Source organism: Amia ocellicauda, chromosome 3 (genome assembly GCF_036373705.1).
Source record: "Amia ocellicauda isolate fAmiCal2 chromosome 3, fAmiCal2.hap1, whole genome shotgun sequence".
Taxonomy (NCBI): Eukaryota; Metazoa; Chordata; class Actinopteri; order Amiiformes; family Amiidae; genus Amia; species Amia ocellicauda.
The window spans coordinates 16,459,498-16,480,534 of record NC_089852.1 but is presented as its reverse complement, the minus strand read 5'-3'; the positions used below and the strand labels follow the sequence as shown (position 1 = coordinate 16,480,534).

Here is a 21,037-nt window from a genome sequence, read left to right as displayed (position 1 = left end):
TGGCTTGTGCAGAGAGACACCTCTCTCCTTCATATTTGCAATGTACTTAAGCATGAAATAATTGAACTTCTGCATTTTCATAATATTACACTGTATTGTATGTTATGTAATATTGCCACATCTGAGAGCTTTGTATAAAGGCATTTTATTTTAATTGATTTAATATTAATTCATCCATATATGTAGTTATACGTTTTAATGTATCTTTTTCCATCTGCAACAATATGAATATGATATGAATGCTACACCTTTAAACTATATTCTAGTTAATATTGATTGTAATATTGTTTTGTGTGTGCTTATTTGTAAAATGAATTGTAAAGAAAACGCCTCAAGACATTTAAATAGATTTGTAATGTTATGTTTTTATTATTTTTTCCTCCATCCTCAATTTGACAAGTTCAAAGATGTCTATAACAAGTTGACTCATTATTCATTGCTAAAGTTTATTTCTCCTTTTCCTCCCAGCGAAGGGGAACCTGCAAAATTGGGAAAGAGGCTTGTTTTGATACTGGATTATTTTTTTGGTACTAAAAAGCTTTCACATCACTTTTTGTAGTGCGATAACATTCATTTGGTGTAGCCCACAGTTTTAATTTAAAATCTATGGGACAGCATGCTGTTTTCCCCAAAAAATGACACACAACAAATTATTCAGATAATAAATCGCCAATAGACAATAAGAAATAGTCACAGCCATTAAAGTAGTATGAACACACACCCTATTTAATCGAATGTGAGAAGGATTTTGTATCATAAAGCATGGATCTGTCATTGTTTTCTTGTTATGTCCGAATCTGCAAAATAAATAAAGAGAAGTTAAAATATTTAAAAACAGGATATGTTAAACTATTCATCGACTCACCTTATCAGACATCAGCAGACTCTGGCTTCCCAATTTACCTTTCACTGCATATCATTTTGCTTGCTATGTTGAATTTGATTTACCTTGAACAGAGGCCTTAGCCAGATAATGATAATAAAAATGATTGGCTGACCTTATGATATTGGTCTTTATGTCTTGAATAGTACACTGAATGTCTGCAGGGATACGTAAGTGAAAAATAAAACTGTAAACTTAAGCTAGTCAAGACGAAACACGTCATACAAAGCATATTAAAGTGCATGTAGAGAACATTCAGGCCCTGCATTATCTGTTTTGTTGAGTCTTATCCTGTCAACTCAGATAAAATGCCCATGTTAGATATAAGTTGTCTTGATTGAGAGCTCCTGAAGTCCTGTAAAGGCCATCGCTTCCTCCAGGGTTTCCACTTGGAATGCGACCTAATTTAAAAGCAGAAAGGAAACGGAGACGGGCAGAGCATTGTTGACTGAGCTTATGACCATGATGGCAAGCCTCAGGTAGCACGAGCAGGACGGGCTCCTGTTAGAGTGTCAGTTCGTTGTACAGCTGGATTGGGTCTTCACTCACTTTTGGAATTCGGTAAGTGACTAAAGGGATGTTCCTCCATTTTAGTTCAATTTCTAATGAGAGGCAATACTGGTCAAGATTTGTATATATATTTCACAGAGAATATGTATTTTATTGTGTATATATATATATATATATATATATATATATATATATATATATATATATATATATATATATATATATATATATACAATAAGAAAAAATACATATATACACACAATTTCAACCTGGTTTACTTCCAAAAAATGTTTTCTCAATCTGTCAGTTGTACACTGCAAATTATTTCGGAAACCTATATACAGGGGCTCACAAAAGTATTTACCTCCCTTGGACCTTTCCTCATTTTATTGTTGAATGCATAAGTAATCACCCCTTCAGTCAATATTTGGTAGAAGCACCTTTGGCAGAAATTACAGCCATGAGTCTATGTGGATAAGTCTCTACCAACTTTGCACATCTGAACACAGCAATGTTTGTCCATTCTTCTTGGCAAAATTGCTCAAGCTCCATCAAGTTGGATGGGAACCATTGGTGAACAGCAGTTGTCAGCTCTTTCCACATATTCTCAATTGGATTTGCCTTGAATGTTCCTTCATCTTCATGATGTAGTTTTCGTTAGGAATTGTACTAACAAACTGTGGGGCCTCCCAGAGACAGGTGTATTTAACCTGAAAACATGTGGCACACCTTCATTGCACAGAGGTGGACTCCATTCAATTATTACATGACTTCTAAGACAATTGGTTTCACCACAGCTCAATCAGGTGTGTCATAACAAAGGGGTGATTACTTATGCATTCAATTATTTTCTGTTTTGTATTTGTAATTAATTTAGAACAATTTTCAGATTATATTTTTCACTTTGACATTATGGACATTTTCTGTGTTGATTGGAGTCAAAAACTCCTGATTAAATCCATTCTGATTTCATGTTGTAACACAATAAAATGTGGAAAAGTCCAAGGGGGTGAATACTTTTGAGAGCCACTGTTAAACCGTTCATTAAAGCAAGATAAGCTTATAATGTAAAAATCTTTACTCATTTGATCTCATGCAAATGTGTCTGTTTAAACAACACTGAGCTTCAATACTGAGAGACCCTGGTAGTTCTGTTACTTGTCTGTTTTATTATGTGGGTAAGGGGCTTGAATAATGCAATCATTACTATTTATATTGAATGGTGCTGTCTGCTGTTCTCCAGACACATTTTCATATTTATAAATCATTGAAAACTATTGTCCAGAACACATTATTTAAAAATACACAAACAAGCGAGGAGCCTTGGGATTTATGTAATGATAAATATTTTATTTTCATCATAATACCCAAGCCTAATCACCCCTTATATAATGATATAGCCACCATACTTTGCCAGGGTGTTTTAAATTCCTTGTTGATGTCCCTCCACCCCCGAGAGAGGGCTTACATTCCTCGCCTGAAAAATTGCTCCTGTAGCCCACTGACTCCTGTAGTCATACTGTAGAATTTTTCATATCCTTATGATAATTCTTTGGATCTTAAACTAATTTCAAAATAAGCCCCAGGATGCTAATATCTATTGCAATTCCCTGTTTACACGCAACTGGCTGCTTTTTCTATATACAACAAAGCCAATACATCTACATGATACTGGAAAAACCTTGACTGTGGAAAAGTACTGAGTACTAGTGAGTACTAGTTGCCAGCTGCAGTACAAGCGAAGGTAGATAGTAAGAAGCTGTTATCTATAGATTAAACAACATAGTAAATTTGATCAATAGGTGATAGTTCTTATTAGTCTCAGTAACATAACTGTTGTTGTTCTGATATGAAAATAATAATAATAACATAAACTGGAATTACCCTTCTCGTGACATTTACTTTATTTCAAAACAAGGCTTTGCTGTCAATAACTTGATGTTGATTATGATTTTCACATGCATGTCATTGCTTTCCTTTATGGGCTCTTAATTTGCCTATAGGCATTTTGTATCTATCCTAAATGTAACTTGACCCCAGAGGTACTCTGGTCATCATATGTCACAATCATGAGCAACCCAACCCGTAATAAATGTCAGCTTGGTCATTGTAATAACAAGGTACATTCATAAGTTTACTGCAGCAAAATCTGGCAACAGCTCTTTATTTAACACAAGACTAAAAATCACCCCGAGGTGATGATCTTACTGTCACATGCCACTAACCCTGGTCCTGGTGTCTTCTTGTTTTTGTCAATTACTATCAATTGCTATATTGAACCCTTTATTCACTAAATGCAACCAATTAAGCATTGTTTCCAGATTGTAAGAAAGGAAGGACTGCAGGCTTCCAGGACCACGGCCACCCACTTTTGTCTTACTGTCTAGAGGAAGAAAATGACATAATTGGCCTCATTTCTTACAGATATGCTAAGGTTCTGCCATCTGCCCCAGATCATGTTTCTGGGTTTTAGAGCTACCGTTTTCGTGACTCTGGCTAGGCTCTTGTCTTTAGTAATTTGGCTTGGGCACTGCCTGGATTACACTGGTTGAAAGTTGGTTGGTTGATGATAGATGACACATTTCTCTTCACTCACATTACTGTTGTAATGAACTGGCAGAATAAGATGTCCCAAACACTAAGAAATAAGCATGAAAAATGAAAATTGCATTCAAAATAAACCTTGGTAAGAACTGATGATTACAATGTTAACAATATGTGCATTTATAATGTAGGATGTGAATCAGAGATGTTTGGAAACTTAAGTCATTCAATAATTTATCTCACTAACAGTAGGGAAAGTTTAGTACCTCTAATAACCTCTGATTGTCAGCCATCATGCCACACCATATTCACATTGTACAGACTTTGTTTCTGCAGAACTGCATTTCACACACAACTAGAATGAGTTGAAAGTGCAGTTTAATTGCTATTCTCATATGGAATTTAGCTTCTACCAAAATGCAGCAATTCAAGCTATCTAAATATACCCTGCACTGATATTTTCATAGAAGATTATGCTGTCCTCATACCTAACTTTAACACTCTTCTCTTTTGTATTTTTTAAAGGAGACATAAAAAACAAGCCTTAATGTCTAATTATCCTATATAATTGTTCTTGCTTCAGTCTTTGTATTTAGACTCTTAATTCAAATTCTGCTTCAGTACCAAAATCTGTACTTTTGTAAGTTACCAAGCTGGTACATTTTTTCCCACTCTGTATAATATAATGAAGACTCAATTCATGAAATATCTCTACAGTCGTTCTGTACTTTGTTTTGTTCTTTGGCTCTTACATGGCAATAACCAGGCTGTGGCAACCAATACAAAAGCTGTTGCTTTTTCAAAATCAAAATCAAGCTTTCTCAAGCTGTGATATGGTGGAGGAATCGCTATATTTCTTGTCCACAAATCAGACCTGTTTGGATTTAATTTATATTTCATTTCACAGTGAATTGTACATTGTAAATCAGCAGTCTTGACATTCATCTCTATGGGTTTCATTTTTCCAGAGGCATTACAAAACTATACGAATGAAGTATCAGCGTATTGTAAATGCTCTTAGTGATAGTTTGCTGATATTTCAGATTTACAGGATCATCTGGAAATGCAGTGGCAAGGGAAGTGATTAACCGGGCTACTGATTAAAGTAAATCAGTTATCTGATATGTTTTATGATGGTTTCAACATCAGTGAACAGTTAAAGACTTTGCCCTTGCGAGCTAACTTTAAAAGATTATATCAGTCAGGGACTTTGTGGCCCACTTAAGGCAATCAGATTTTTTATCTTGTAAGCTGTGAAATAATTGTTCTCTTTTTGTTAAACAAACAGATGAATGAAACAACATGTGTTCTAAAGGAAGATAGCAAAGGTATTTTATTCTGTGTCTGGGATGTGGTAGGTTAAATAGGTACTTTTATTTTATTTTCAACCAAAAAAAGCTATGAAAGGAAAAGGAAATAAAACTATTGATACAATTCCCATACAATTTAGTGTATTTAAAAAGTATCATAATAAAGCAGCCATTCAGGTTTTTGTTCTATGCCCCAGCACAAAGCAAATACAGAAGGGCAACTTTTCAGTGTACTTCTCGAACGTGTCTCTGAATCATACCGCAACTCCACACCAATTAAAGAAGAACAATGCTCTGGTAGGGAAAATAAAATAAAACACTTTTGCATAATATAAAAGGCAAATCAATGCCAATGCAAGTCAATGCCTGTCAGCTGGTTGTCACAGGTGAAAGAGAAATGCGGGTGTAATTGTCATCTGATTAATTACCTCTGTGAATGAAAAGTGTGTCTTAACAGAGGACAGTGGTTACAAAAGCCATGAACATTCCCAAAAGGTTTTAAAAAAAAAAGCTTACAAATGTTGTTTGAGTGAAGAGGTTTAAAACCCACCTGCACAGAGCTCCTTGGTGGCAGTAACCCAGATTGGCCCTAAATGCTGAAATAATGTATCAGGTTAATCATATAATTTATGCATACAGAAAAATTGGCATCTGAGATATTGCAGGTGACTTTGCAGGAGACCTAGCGTGTGCTCTGGTGAAAAGATCAGTCATGAACACATGTGGCACACAAATTATTCTGCACACTGAATCCAATCAAGAGTTGCCATCAGGATACCTGATGCATAATCACTGGTGGCCAAGCATGGAATTATGGGGAGCCAAATGTATAACAACACACACACTTGTTAATTTAATCAATATTCACTGAATGTAATGTAACTATGTAAATACAGTACTGTTTGAAAAATCTTTCAGTGTGTTACCTCAAGTCTAATACAGGTGTATAAAATATGGTGTCTGAGTAACGCATGTCATCACATTTCCATTGTTTGCTGTGTAATAATGCTCTGCGAGTGATTCTTGCCTAGGCGACGTTTACCAGGAATGCAACTCTTGCATATCTCAGTGATTATGTATACATCATTTATGAGTTTGAAATTTCCAAGAAACACTTGACAAGCTGTTACAAAGCAAAAAACACTATGCAGTTTGCCAATTTAATATATTATGATTTGCATTTCTTCAAACATGAGGAATTTTTAAAATATTACTATTAAATATGTCCTAGTCGCAGCCGTTTGGCAATAGTAAGGCTGGGCGGTATACTGTAAATAACGATATACTGGTATTAATTTACGGACCGGTTTAGACTTTTACTATACCTTCATATCAGTATTTTAAAGTTTTATATGCTAAATTGAATAATTTACTAATTACCATGTCATTCAGTCATAGCATGCAGCTACCAATAAACTTAATCGTGTTTGCGTATCCTACATCCTGCTGCACCGGCTGCTTGAGACTGTGCAGTCTGACATGAGATGCATCTGATCAAAGAACGCCGATAGTGTTCGTGTAACGCAAATTTCCGCAGATCTGCGCAGATCTGTACGGCTCCACCAATGGGATCGTTTGTATCCTGTAGATCTGGGCAGAACTGCGGACAAGAACGCGACCACCTTTCTTCACAAACCCTGCAGAAATCGATGTAGTTGGATGACTTAATTTGTTATTTTTATATAATTTTAGTTTTTAGTTAAAAAATAGAATTGCCAATCATTTAAGTAAGTAATTATTGTGCATCATATATTTACATTATATTTTTAAAAACAATGCTAAAGGGTCGATCAAGAATTCTCTATGGTTTTGACAGTGCTATTCACAGCTTCATTGTGTAATGAAAGTTGACATTCGCCTCCGCTAACAAGGGGGCTGTAGTCGTTTTCATTCTCTTAACACGTCCCTCTGATTTCGACATGATCTTGCGAGTCTGCGCAGATTTCTGTGGGCGGGGCTTAGTGGCGTCAAGCAGAAACACTGCAAGAACGCGCATCTGTGAATCTGCGCAGAGCTGCGCTTGTCGAACGCGGCCCTTGTTCTGGAGTGAATGTGCCTCCGCCAGATATCAAAAATACATTCCATGTGTATTGCGTGTTGACAGAAACAAACAAATGTGATAAATGCACAATGAATGAAGACGAGATGGAGGAGAGTAGTGTGCAGGGCCGGCTCTGGTAGTGTGGGTGAAACTTCAGAGCAAAGTGACCCCAGTGAATCTGTCCCGAAGAAAGGTGTGTCGTTGATAGTGTGGACATGATTTGGTTTCAAGACAACTGACACAGAACAGGGAAACGTAATTCAATGTCATTTGTATACTATTATTTTTGCTTTACGAACAGTATAAAATGGCCCTCATACCGTCAAAAATGTGACAAATACCGTGATACTGTATTTTGGCCATATCCCCCAGCCCTAGTAACACTAAGACTAATACAAGAGTATTGCTAGTCTTTCAATACAATGAAATACTCTTTGACCTGATAGATTTGACCTGTATTATTAGTTTACTTTTACGAATAATTTTGTTTGAAGAATCCATTGAAAACTTGTCTATTTTTGAATGTTCCCAAATTTTCAGCTTCAACTACATCGCTGGGGAGTTTGTTCCAGATTGTGACAACTTTCTGTGTGAAGAAGTGTCTCCTGTTTTCTGTCTTGAATGCCTTGAAGCCCAATTTCCATTTGTGTCCCCGGGTGCGTGTGGCCCTGCTGATCTGGAAAAGCTCCTCTGGTTTGATGTGGTCGATGCCCTTCATGATTTTGAAGACTTGAATCAAGTCCACATGTAGTCTCCTCTGTTCCAGGGTGAAAAGGTTCAGTTCCCTCAGTCTCTCCGAGTAGGATATTCCCTTCAAACCTGGAATAAGTCTGGTTGCTCACCTCTGAACTGCCTCTAGAGCAGCGATATCTTTCTTGAAGTGTGGAGCCCAGAACTGTCCACAGTATCCAGATGAGCTCTAACTAGTGCATTGTACAGTCTGAACATCACTGCCCTTGTTCTCAATTCTACACTTTTGACAATATACCCTAACATTCTGTTTGCCTTTTTTATTGCTTCCCCACATTGTTTGGATGGAGAAAGTGAGGAGTCCACATAGACTCCTAGGTCTTTCTCATGCGTTACTTCATCTAGTTCTATTCCTCCCATAGTGTAATTATAGTGGACATTTTTGTTACCTGCATGTATTACCTTGCACTTGTCCACATTGAATTTCATCTGCCAGGTGTTGGCCCACAACTGAATATTATCTAAGTCCCTCTGAATAGCCTGTGCTGCCAAGATTGTATCTGCTGAGCCACCTATTTTAGTATCATCTGCAAATTTGACAAGTTTGCTAACTATCCCACAGTCCAGATCATTAATATAGATTAGAAAAAGCAAAGGCCCTAGTACTGATCCCTGTGGAACTCCACTAACAACCTCACTCCAGTTAGAAGCGACTCCTCTAATCGACAGCCTCTGTTTCCTATACATCAACCAGTTCATAATCCATCTACTTACATTACCCTGAATGCCTACAGCTTCCAATTTGAGGATCAGTCTTTGGTGTGGAACCTTATCAAAAGCTTTTTGAAAATCTAAGTATATCATATCATATGCTTTCACATGATCCACAGCTGCAGTTGCATGTTCAAAAAATTCTAATAAATTAGTAAGACATGATCTGCCTCGTCTAAACCCATGTTGACTATCACCAAGAATATGGTTTTCATTAAGATGTTCCTATTTTTTCTGTGTAATATTTTTTTCCAACATTTTTCCTGGCTCAGTTTTGTCCCCTTTCTTGCGGATTGGTGACATTTGCTGTCTTCCAGTCGGTTGGCACATACCCTGTTCTAAGTGTCATTTGGAATATTTGAGTTAGCAGCCTATAAATAATTTCCCTAATTTCTTTAAATACTGTTGGAAATATACCATCTGGCCCAGGCGATTTGTTTGTTTTTAATTCTGCTAGTCCCTTTAGTACCTCCTCCTCATTTATCCCGATCTCTCTTAGGGTTTGACTGAACTGGTTGTTAACCTGTGGCATGTTATCCATTTTTTCTTTTGTAAAAACCTCTGTGAGACAAGCTTCTCGGAGAGAATACCAATCTGTGTCTTGTCGTAAACACCTTAAACTAAGATTACACTACACACCCAACTTAGGCCCAATTTGACCCTCCTGACAAATCTGCACCAATCGTGACGACAAGCAGCATGATTGGGGCACGTGCCCACTACTGATGAACATGTAGTGTGAGAGGGTCTGTGATGCAATCGCTTGCTTGCAATTTTCATAAGTTTTCAAATACTTAAAATGGTTGTTTTGGGGCAGGTTATTTAAAAATACTCTAATACAGGGAAAACAGTATTTTCTAAAACAAATACCAATGAGTATCTGTAATTGACCCAGGTCTATGCAAAATATCGATGTACAAAGTGATAATAACACTGTAGGATGAATATAGTCCATCACTGTTCCTCACCTCCAGCTCTCACAGCAGAGTATACTGTACAGGCCATATTGCCCTCTCCTCCCCAGCCATGTCTTCACCCACATTCTCTTTTCTCTCTCCGGTTTTTGTGTTTGTCTGCACAAACAAATGCAAACAGTTACAGTGGCGAGCTTTTGAGTGTCCAGGTCCATGTTTGTTTACTTTTTCTCTGGATGAATCGCACGTGTTCCCGCAAGATTTGGGTAGTTTTGAGACGATGTTGGAGATCCCCATGACAAAGAATTTCAGATCAGTTGTTAAGCGTGTGTGTCCCTGAACTTAAACGATCATGCAGTGTGTACTCCATTGCAATGCAAAAGACATACATTTGGCGAAAGACGATCATTAAGTGTGTGCTGCCAACTGTTCTTAAAATCAGTTTGGATTGTAAAAGTAATGTAGTGTGACCCTAGCATTAGGAAAAAAAGGTTATAACATTTCTAAACTTTCTAAATTTTCTAACATTTCAAAAGCTGTGTTACAACATGCAAATGTTTGGATAAAATGTAATTGCCATGGTTTAATGTGTAAATAAAAAGCTATCAGCTTTAACTGTTATAAATAAATAAACATATACACTCACATAAAGGATTATTAGGAACACCTGTTCAATTTCTCATTAATGCAATTATCTAACCAACCAATCACATGGCAGTTGCTTCAATGCATTTAGGGGTGTGGTCCTGGTCAAGACAATCTCCAGAACTCCAAACTGAATGTCTGAATGGGAAAGACAGGTGATTTAAGCAATTTTGAGCGTGGCATGGTTGTTGGTGCCAGACGGGCCGGTCTGAGTATTTCACAATCTGCTCAGTTACTGGGATTTTCACGCAAAACCATTTCTAGGGTTTACAAAGAATGGTGTGAAAAGGGAAAAACATCCAGTATGCGGCAGTCCTGTGGGCGAAAATGCCTTGTTGATGCTAGAGGTCAGAGGAGAATGGGCCGACTGATTCAAGCTGATAGAAGAGCAACTTTGACTGAAATAACCACTCGTTACAACCGAGGTATGCAGCAAAGCATTTGTGAAGCCACAACACGTAAAACCTTGAGGCGGATGGGCTACAACAGCAGAAGACCCCACCGGGTACCACTCATCTCCACTACAAATAGGAAAAAGAGGCTACAATTTGCACAAGCTCACCAAAATTCGACAGTTGAAGACTGGAAAAATGTTGCCTAATCTGATGAGTCTCGATTTCTGTTGAGACATTCAGATGGTAGAGTCAGAATTTGGCGTAAACAGAATGAGAACATGGATCCATCATGCCTTGTTACCACTGTGCAGGCTGGTGGTGGTGGTGTAATGGTGTGGGGGATGTTTTCTTGGCACACTTTAGGCCCCTTAGTGCCAATTGGGCATCGTTTAAATGCCACGGCCTACCTGAGCATTGTTTCTGACCATGTCCATCCCTTTATGACCACCATGTACCCATCCTCTGATGGCTATTTCCAGCAGGATAATGCACCATGTCTCAAAGGTCGAATCATTTCAAATTGGTTTGTTGAACATGACAATGAGTTCACTGTACTAAACTGGCCCCCACAGTCACCAGATCTCAACCCAATAGAGCATCTTTGGGATGTGGTGGAACGGGAGCTTCGTGCCCTGGATGTGCATCCCACAAATCTCCATCAACTGCAAGATGCTATCCTATCAATATGGGCCAACATTTCTAAAGAATGCTTTCAGCACCTTGTTGAATCAATGCCACGTAGAATTAAGGCAGTTCTGAAGGCGAAAGGGGGTCAAACACAGTATTAGTATGGTGTTCCTAATAATCCTTTAGGTGAGTGTATATCATGAGAGACGAGAGAATGAGATAAAACGTTATTGGACATTAGAGGTTAAAGACCTAACTTCTAGATGAAGAAGGGTGCTCGAAATTACCTGTAACAAATTATTTTATTTAAACTCTTTGTGTAGATCAATCCTATTATTATTATTTTGACCAGTCTTTCAATATCAGTAGTAGTTTAAGTATATGTATTTTATTCATGTACAGAGTCTTTCCCCAAGATCTTCTGTAAGCTAAATAAAAAATGTATGCGCGGGGGGCGTGGCGTTTGGGCGGTTGTTATGTGATGTGACGCGATCATGACGTGGAAGAAATTATGATATACATAGTGGTCTGTAACCTATGCAAACAATTCCTTCTTATTTATTATTTTTATACTTTACATGAAATAATGAAAAGATGCATTATTGTTACTGTCCTGTACTGCTGAGGCAGAGCCCTTTTTGAAAAACATTTGAATTGAAGTTTGATTGTTTTTTGGTAATAATTCTGTGTAAAATGACCTCCGTGCTTTCGGTTTCGTTCGGGAACTGTCGTAAGGCGGGAGTCTGTAGAGTGACTTTGTGTATAATCAGAGTTTGCGATTCACTCGTCAGCCTATCGGATTGTCTTTTTTTGCAGATTTAACTTAATCTTGTAGTTGTGTTTTTCCAGATTTAAGAAATGACTAAACTCCCCCCCCCCCTTATGAAATATTTCATTTTTAAAATACACTTAATTGAATGCTAAATCTCTGTTTTGAAAAATAAATATGTAACTTAATAAATATGTATATTAAATAATAAATTCCTGACTCTTAAGACCCTGAATAAATGATTATCTTAAATCTAAATGTAAATGCTAAAAGTTAAATCTAAATCTAAATTAATCTGTTAATTGAATCAATATTCAATAATGAATATAATGTTATAAGTAGACCCAGTATGGTTTGACAAATCTTTCAGTGTATTACTTTAAGTGTCATAGAGGTGTATAAAATATGGTGTCTGAGTAACGCATGTCATCACATTTCCATTGTTTGCTGTGTGATAATGCTCTGCTTACACAACGTTTTCCAGGAATGCAAATCTTGCGTATCTCAATGATTACTGTATATGTATATATCATTTATGAGGTTGACATTTCCAAGAAACACTTGAGAAACTACAAAGCAATAACTACTGTGCAGTTTGCCAATTTTGTATATTATTATTTGCATTTCTTCAAACATGAGGAGGCTACAAACATGAATGCAAGGGAAATAACTGCTTAGTTTTTAGACCTGGAACTCACTAGTTAAGAATTATAAAATCATTGAATTTATTGCAGCCAGGTGAGATTTTACGAGTCAGTAAAACACAGCAATGCAAATGTGGCAAATACAATGAGCTTCTTGCTGACAAAATATTTTTAAAACCATTTCCAAACAGTATGTTTTTTGCTGACACTGGCTGTAATTCGGTGGTACTCCAGGAAATACTATCTTCCATACTGGACATATTGTCCCTTTTCTCTTGTTTTTGTGGAAATGTTCTTTTGCTTGTGCACAGGAAATTGAAGAGGTTAAACCTGGAAGACCCTAGAGGTTTGGACTGTGGATTTTTTCTGCATCACCTCCCAGAAAATGCAAAAACAAAACAACAAGATTGTATGTTGTACTGATTGTATTACTGTACTTTTGTAATGCCTTAAAATGTTTCTTGTGTAAACTGTAAGTCGCTCTGAATAAGGACATCTGCCAAGAAATAAATTATGATGATAATAAGATGATCATTATTATGGTGATAATAATAATAACATACATCTGCACTTGGAGTGCACACTGCTCTACAAAAATAAAATAAAAGTTACAGCCATGGCTAGAAGGCTAGAATCCTAGTCATTCACCTATTATATCTTCACCAGCTACTGCTTATCAGAGGTTATATGCTATCATATCAATTTTCTGTTGGGTATTTTAGAAGCTATCAATCAAGGCTAAAGTAAATCAATTTTTAAAGTAGATCTGTCTTTACCTTTTCCCTTTTTATTCTCAATTAATATTCTAAATGTAAATCCTGCATAAATATCAAGAATTTGCAAACAGCGGACTTCCTTGATTTCACAATGATTACAGTTGCATTGTTTAAAAAAAATAACACCACTCCCAGTTTCAACTCTTTTGCCTTAAATATAAATGTACAGTATCTTGCAAAAGTATTAAGACACTTCCTATGGTTTCCCATTTTATGAAGATACAAAATCATGCATACACATTTTGTTGAACTTGAATGCTAAATCGGAAGACTTTTAAGATAAGTTGCAGTCAATGTCAGCAAAACCTAAAGAGAAAAATATATATATATACTCAGACCCCAAGATTTGGTGGTATCACCTTTGGCTGCAACTACAGCTGCAAGTTTTTTGGGTAAGTCTCTGACACCTTTGCACACCGGCTTGGTAAGCTTTTTGCCCATTCTTCTTGGCATATTTGCTCAAGCTCTTTCAAGTTGCTTGGGAATCACTAAAAGACAGCAGTTTTCAAGTCTTTCCACATATTCTCAATATGATTCAAGCCAGGACTTTGACTGGGACACTAAAGGACAGTCACTATTATTTAGCCATTCCAGTGTAGTTCTGGCATTGTGCTTTGGTTCATTGTCCTGGTGAAAGCTGAATTTTCACCCAAGTTTTAAGTCTTTCTTTAGCAGACTGACCTGTGCTTTTCAATGACATCTCTGACTTGCTTTGAAAGCTACTTCATCTTCATTGGTTGAGTCTTTGCTTGGAATCCCCTACCTGACCAAGGAACCTCACAGAGACAGGGTTTTTTATTCTGAAATCATGAGAACCACTATTATTGCACACAGAGGCCATTCAACTAATTGTGTGTCTCGTTAAGGTCATTTTGAGGTACATGAATTAATTTAGGTTTGACACACCAAAGAGTATGAATACTTCTGCCATCATGACTTCTTCATGTTTATTTAATATGAATTATCTATTAACTTCTTTATTTTTGTTTTTCTTTTGAAAGTATGGAGTAGGTTATGGATATATAACATTAATTTCTGCTTCAAAGTATCATGACTGCATACTTTAAAGCAACAACCATTGAAAATACTGAGAGGGTCTGAATTATTTTGCAAGACATTGTATGTGTATATACACTCACCTAAAGGATTATTAGGAACACCTGTTCAATTTCTCATTAATGCAATTATCTAACCAACCAATCACATGGCAGTTGCTTCAATGCATTTAGGGGTGTGGTCCTGGTCAAGACAATCTCCTGAACTCCAAACTGAATGTCTGAATGGGAAAGAAAGGTGATTTAAGCAATTTTGAGCGTGGCCTGGTTGTTGGTGCCAGACGGGCCGGTCTGAGTATTTCACAATCTGCTCAGTTACTGGGATTTTCATGCACAACCATTTCTAGGGTTTACAAAGAATGGTGTGAAAAGGGAAAAACATCCAGTATGCGGCAGTCCTGTGGGCGAAAATGCCTTGTTGATGCTAGAGGTCAGAGGAGAATGGGCCGACTGATTCAAGCTGATAGAAGAGCAACTTTGACTGAAATAACCACTCGTTACAACCGAGGTATGCAGCAAAGCATTTGTGAAGCCACAACACGTACAACCTTGAGGCGGATGGGCTACAACAGCAGAAGACCCCACCGGGTACCACTCATCTCCACTACAAATAGGAAAAAGAGGCTACAATTTGCACAAGCTCACCAAAATTGAACAGTTGAAGACTGGAAAAATGTTGCCTGGTCTGATGAGTCTCGATTTCTATTGAGACATTCAGATGGTAGAGTCAGAATTTGGCGTAAACAGAATGAGAACATGGATCCATCATGCCTTGTTACCACTGTGCAGGCTGGTGGTGGTGGTGTAATGGTGTGGGGGATGTTTTCTTGGCACACTTTAGGCCCCTTAGTGCCAATTGGGCATCGTTTAAATGCCACGGCCTACCTGAGCATTGTTTCTGACCATGTCCATCCCTTTATGACCACCATGTACCCATCCTCTGATGGCTACTTCCAGCAGGATAATGCACCATGTCACAAAGGTCGAATCATTTCAAATTGGTTTCTTGAACATGACAATGAGTTCACTGTACTAAACTGGCCCCCACAGTCACCAGATCTCAACCCAATAGAGCATCTTTGGGATGTGGTGGAACGGGAGCTTCGTGCCCTGGATGTGCATCCCACAAATCTCCATCAACTGCAAGATGCTATCCTATCAATATGGGCCAACATTTCTAAAGAATGCTTTCAGCACCTTGTTGAATCAATGCCACGTAGAATTAAGGCAGTTCTGAAGGCGAAAGGGGATCAAACACAGTATTAGTATGGTGTTCCTAATAATCCTTTAGGTGAGTGTATATATGTGTGTGTGTGTGTGTGTGTTAAACCATATTTAATTCCCATTAAACAAATGAAAGTTTTAATGTTTTATAACAGTACACTTGGCACAATCTAACTTTTGCTATGTATATTTCTGAAGAGACTTATAAAAGACACAAAAATGGAGGAAGCCCATCTTATCATATGGAACTAAGGGAATTTTTGAGCCCAAATCAATCACTTATTTCCAACCTTGATTTGGAAATAACATTTTAAACAAATAAATGTATGTCCCTACCAAAATATCACTGGAATAAATTATAAAATAATAATTAAAACAAATGTGACACTTGACCCGATCGTAATGGATAGTTGTTAAAGAACTGTACAACAATATGTATTTATGTGTCTTTGTTATTTGTATTTTAAACTCAAACAGTCAGTGATGAAGGAAACCATATACAGTGAGGGAAAAAAGTATTTGATCCCCTGCTGATTTTGTACGTTTGCCCACTGACAAATAAATGATCAGTCTATAATTTTAATGGTAGGTGTATTTTAACAGTGAGATACAGGATAACAACAAAAAAATCCAGAAAAACGCATTTCAAAAAAGTTATACATTGATTTGCATGTTAATGAGGGAAATAAGTATTTGACTCCTTCAATTTAGTACTTGGTGGCAAAACCCTTGTTGGCAATCACAGAGGTCAGACGTTTCTTGTAGTTGGCCACCAGGTTTGCACACATCTCAGGAGGGATTTTGTCCCACTCCTCTTTGCAGATCCTCTCCAAGTCATTAAGGTTTCGAGACTGATGTTTGGCAACTCGAACCTTTAGCTCCCTCCACAGATTTTCTATGGGATTAAGTTCTGGAGACTGGCTAGGCCACTCCAGGACCTTAATGTGCTTCTTCTTGAGCCACTCCTTTGTTGCCTTGGCTGTGTGTTTTGGGTCATTGTCATGCTGGAATACCCATCCACGACCCGTTTTCAATGCCCTGGCTGAGGGAAGAAGGTTCTCACCCAAGATTTGATGGTACATGGCCCCGTCCGTCGTCCCTTTGATGTGGTGCAGTTGTTCTGTCCCCTTAGCAGAAAGACACCCCCAAAGCATAATGTTTCCACCTCCATGTTTGACGGTGAGGATGGTGTTCTTGGGGTCATTCCTCCTCCTCCAAACACGGCGAGTTGTGTTGATGCCAAAGAGCTTGATTTTGGTCTCATCTGACCACAACACTTTCACCCAGTTCTCCTCTGAATCATTCAGATGTTCATTGGCAAACTTCAGACGGGCCTGTACATGTGCTTTCTTGAGCAGGGGGACCTTGCGGGCGCTGCAGGATTTCAGTCCTTCACGGCGTAGTGTGTTACCAATTGTTTTCTTGGTGACTATGGTCCCAGCTGCCTTGGGATCATTAACAAGATCCTCCCGTGTAGTTCTGGGCTGATTCCTCACCGTTCTCATGATCATTGAAACTCCACGAGGTGAGATCTTGCATGGAGCCCCAGACAGAGGGAGACTGACCGTTATTTTGTGTTTCTTCCATTTGCGAATAATCGCACCAACTGTTGTCACCTTCTCACCAAGCTGCTTGGTGATGGTCTTGTAGCCCATTCCAGCCTTGTGTAGGTCTACAATCTTGTCCCTGACATCCTTGGACAGCTCGTTGGTCTTGGCCATGGTGGAGAGTTTGGAATCTGATTGATTGATTGCTTCTGTGGACAGGTGTCTTTTATACAGGTAACGAGCTGAGATTAGGAGCACTCCCTTTAAGAGAGTGCTCCTAATCTCAGCTCGTTACCTGTATAAAAGATACCTGGGAGCCAGAAATCTTGCTGATTGATAGGGGATCAAATACTTATTTCCCTCATTAACATGCAAATCAATTTATAACTTTTTTGAAATGCGTTTTTCTGGATTTTGTTGTTGTTATTCTGTCTCTCACTGTTAAAATACACCTACCATTACAATTATAGACTGTTCATTTCTTTGTCAGTGGGCAAACATACAAAATCAGCAGGGGATCAAATACTTTTTTCCCTCACTGTACTAAGAAAGGTCAGTCACAGTGCAATCTTAACATATGTAGCACAAAGTCCCAAAACAAACACCAAAAATCTTAGGTACTAAGAAAAAAATATATGATAATGATCCTAGGTACTAAGAATAAAATATATGATAATACATTTCCAATTTAATTATATTTCTGTGTGAAGCATTGCTTGAGCTTTGCAACATTTTAAGAAATAAATAATAGAAGTTGAATTGCATTACCTGCTCCATCAATCCAGCCTGGCCTTGAGCTCATCAAAGGTTCATTCAATCACCCTGGTCCTTATACGGGCCTAGTTAAAGCACTCTTCTATGTAGGTGAGACAGGATTCATTACCAGTGTCAGTATCTTCTGATGTAAAGGATAGCCACTGTCTCCTTGCAACAAATATGCTACAACATTTGTGATAATTAAGTTTGAATCACAAATCATCTGGACAATCGTATTTTCTATTTCTAAAATGATGCTCAGAATAAACTGTATGATTTAAGGGTACATATATAGTCTATTGCTCCCAACATGTTGGGGAAACCTGAAATTCTAAATATATTTATTTTTAAGGCTTGTAGGTCAAGTGTGCTTTTGGGGAAAAATGAATTTATAATGCATAATAGATTCACCAGTGCAGGGATAGTATTACTTCTCTGGGTGGCAGGCTCCAGGTCACCTTTTAGACCATCCAGTAGCTCATTGCCTACCTACATTGCCTGTTAAAGAGATGCTGATTGCAACTGATTAAAATCTGCTGCCCACAGTTCTTAACTAAGCTATTGGTGGCAGCGTTGGGACATCTCATTTTAATAAATGGACCAACTCATTTGCAGTCTATCTCCACTCCATTTGTGTGACTTTTTACAGAAATGCTTAGAATTAAAATGTAATCAATGGCTTAAAGACTAATTATTTCTGCGAAACCGTTCTTTAAACTACACAAAAGTTATTGCGCTTGTAGATTTGCGTTTTCAGCTCCTAAAACATATGCAATCCTTCTGGCCCCTTAGTTTCAATATTGCACACCAAATTTCACCAATTTAATCACAGTTTAATCCTTGAAATTAGGTCAGGCATACTAGTCTGGAACACGGTGACAAAGAACAGTCAGCTGAGAAGGAATGTTTATCTTGCAAGATTTGACGTTTGTGGAAAGTGCAAATGGAATACTTAAGACTGTAATTCAGCAAATATTAGTGTGCCTGTGGATGCCTTAGCTTAAAGTGCTAATGCTCACTTAAGGAGATGTAAATAGTAATACAATGTAATTCGTCACAGAAACAAAGAATCATTTGAGCAATGCTGAGAAATGCTAAAGCACTTACTTTCATTGGGAGATTTTTTTTTCTTTCTCTCTTTAATGTATTGGAAATATCTGTAATTTAATCGTATAATTTAGTTTAGAAACTAATGTAATATGGCAGTTTGCATGAATCATAAATGAAAACAAACACAAAATGGAGGGAAATAGAAGTGAGTGGGCTTTTGTGTTTAAAATAAGCACGCCTTTTTCATTTGAGAACCTCTTAATACATTAGGTGGGCTGTTGTCTTCATCTGTAATTTGTTGGAACTGGATTCAGTCAGGTTTGATCCTAGATACATTTCGAGATATTACACCTTCTTGACTTCTTCCTGTTTAAGACAAGTGCTGCTGATTCTTTATTGAGGTATAGCAGTGGTCACCAACCTTTTCAAGCCTAAAATCGCTTTTGAAATCATAATGTAAGCAAAGATCTACCACATATAAAACTTCACCAAAAAAGATGAGCAAACTTAATGTATTCTTATAAACTTTACTGTATCATTCCCAGTTTAAAATTATACATGTTTTGCCGAAATCCATACCCAAGTGCATAACAAATACAGGCTACTTATTACACCTCTGAGAAACAATAAGGGTCACTGGACTCAAGTTTAAATACTAGGTAGCCTACAATGGTATATCTCTTGTAAAGTGCATTCAAAAAGGACCTGGAGCTATTTCACATAGAAATACATGTCATCTCTCATGTATAATATTTGCTAAATTATTGACACCAGTCATTAACCACTGTAAACACAATTGCATATTACTCCTTTCAAATGAGGCCTACTTCACATAGTAATGAGTCCAACAACTACTGAATACATGACGACCTGCATATTTTCAAAAAGAGAATTTGACATAAAACTTGAAAATTGCTAACCACTCTACTGCCATCTCTTCTACAGCACTTGAAAAGAGGGTAACTTCACATAGAAGTGTTGTAACTCAGGCAATGAGACATCTTTGACACCTAGTGTTTTGTAATCCGGGGCATAGTTGGAGACGCCAGTCTAACACAGTGTGTGAGGCGAGTGCAGTGGCGATTCTAGAGTATGTGGGGGCCCCAGTCAAAATAATTCCTGACGGTGTTGGTATTTTCTTCCGTGAGAGCGGGGGGGCGAACGTTGCTTTCGCCGGTTAGAGCGGGGAGGGGAGTTTTCCCATTTGGGGGCCCCCCCCAGCCCGGGGCCCCAGGCAATTGCCTGGGATGCCTACCCCCTTGCGACGCCCCTGGGCGAGTGAGGTACTTTAACTTGATCATTTTCATCTGGGAAAATACCATTTCACACAGGTATGTAGATGCAAAGTAAGCCTTCACCTTAAGTGCACAGGCTTAAAGGAGAGGATACTTGTCACTACTCACAAGTCCCCAAAAGTATTTTTCTCTTGATCTGACTTTCAACTCCTTGTCATTCTTATGTCAATTATCTCCATTTCAAATCCATGTGGTAAATTAAACACCAACTAAAACATAGCTGATATCTCCTCAATGTTAATGGTAATGAAAGTGTTTGAAATTAATCAAACAACATTCTCCATGTCACTCAACTGCTGAAAACGCCTGTTGAATTCTATTGCCAATTATAATAGGTAGGCATAGGAATGTTCAGGCTGAAACACATCTTTGTGTCTGTTGCTTTGCAACATCTTCTCCAGGTTTGGGAAGTATGTCAACTTTCTGCTCCTTAGCTGGGAGACCCATACATCCAACTTCACCTTGAATGCATTTTCCTTGAAGCTCATAGTTAAGCTTGTTAAGTTTTGCTGTCAAGTTCATTAGGAACCCCAAATCCAACAGCCATGCATCTTCTGACAGTTCCTCATGTTCTTCGTTCCTTGATTTTAG

General features: G+C 37.9%; 1 long non-coding RNA gene across 4 annotated transcripts in view; it reads right to left on the bottom strand.

The window, feature by feature from the left end:
- Nucleotides 1–345: 345 nt before the first annotated feature.
- The window catches only part of LOC136747272 (uncharacterized), a 28,195-nt gene continuing 7,503 nt past the window's right edge, over nucleotides 346–21,037 (bottom strand). For all 4 annotated transcript variants that reach the window (XR_010816463.1, XR_010816462.1, XR_010816461.1 and 1 more), the window contains 3 exons: nucleotides 5,798–5,843; nucleotides 722–797; nucleotides 346–479 (listed from right to left, as the gene is read on the bottom strand). This is a non-coding gene — a long non-coding RNA (uncharacterized LOC136747272). The remainder of the gene's footprint in view (nucleotides 480–721; nucleotides 798–5,797; nucleotides 5,844–21,037) is intronic.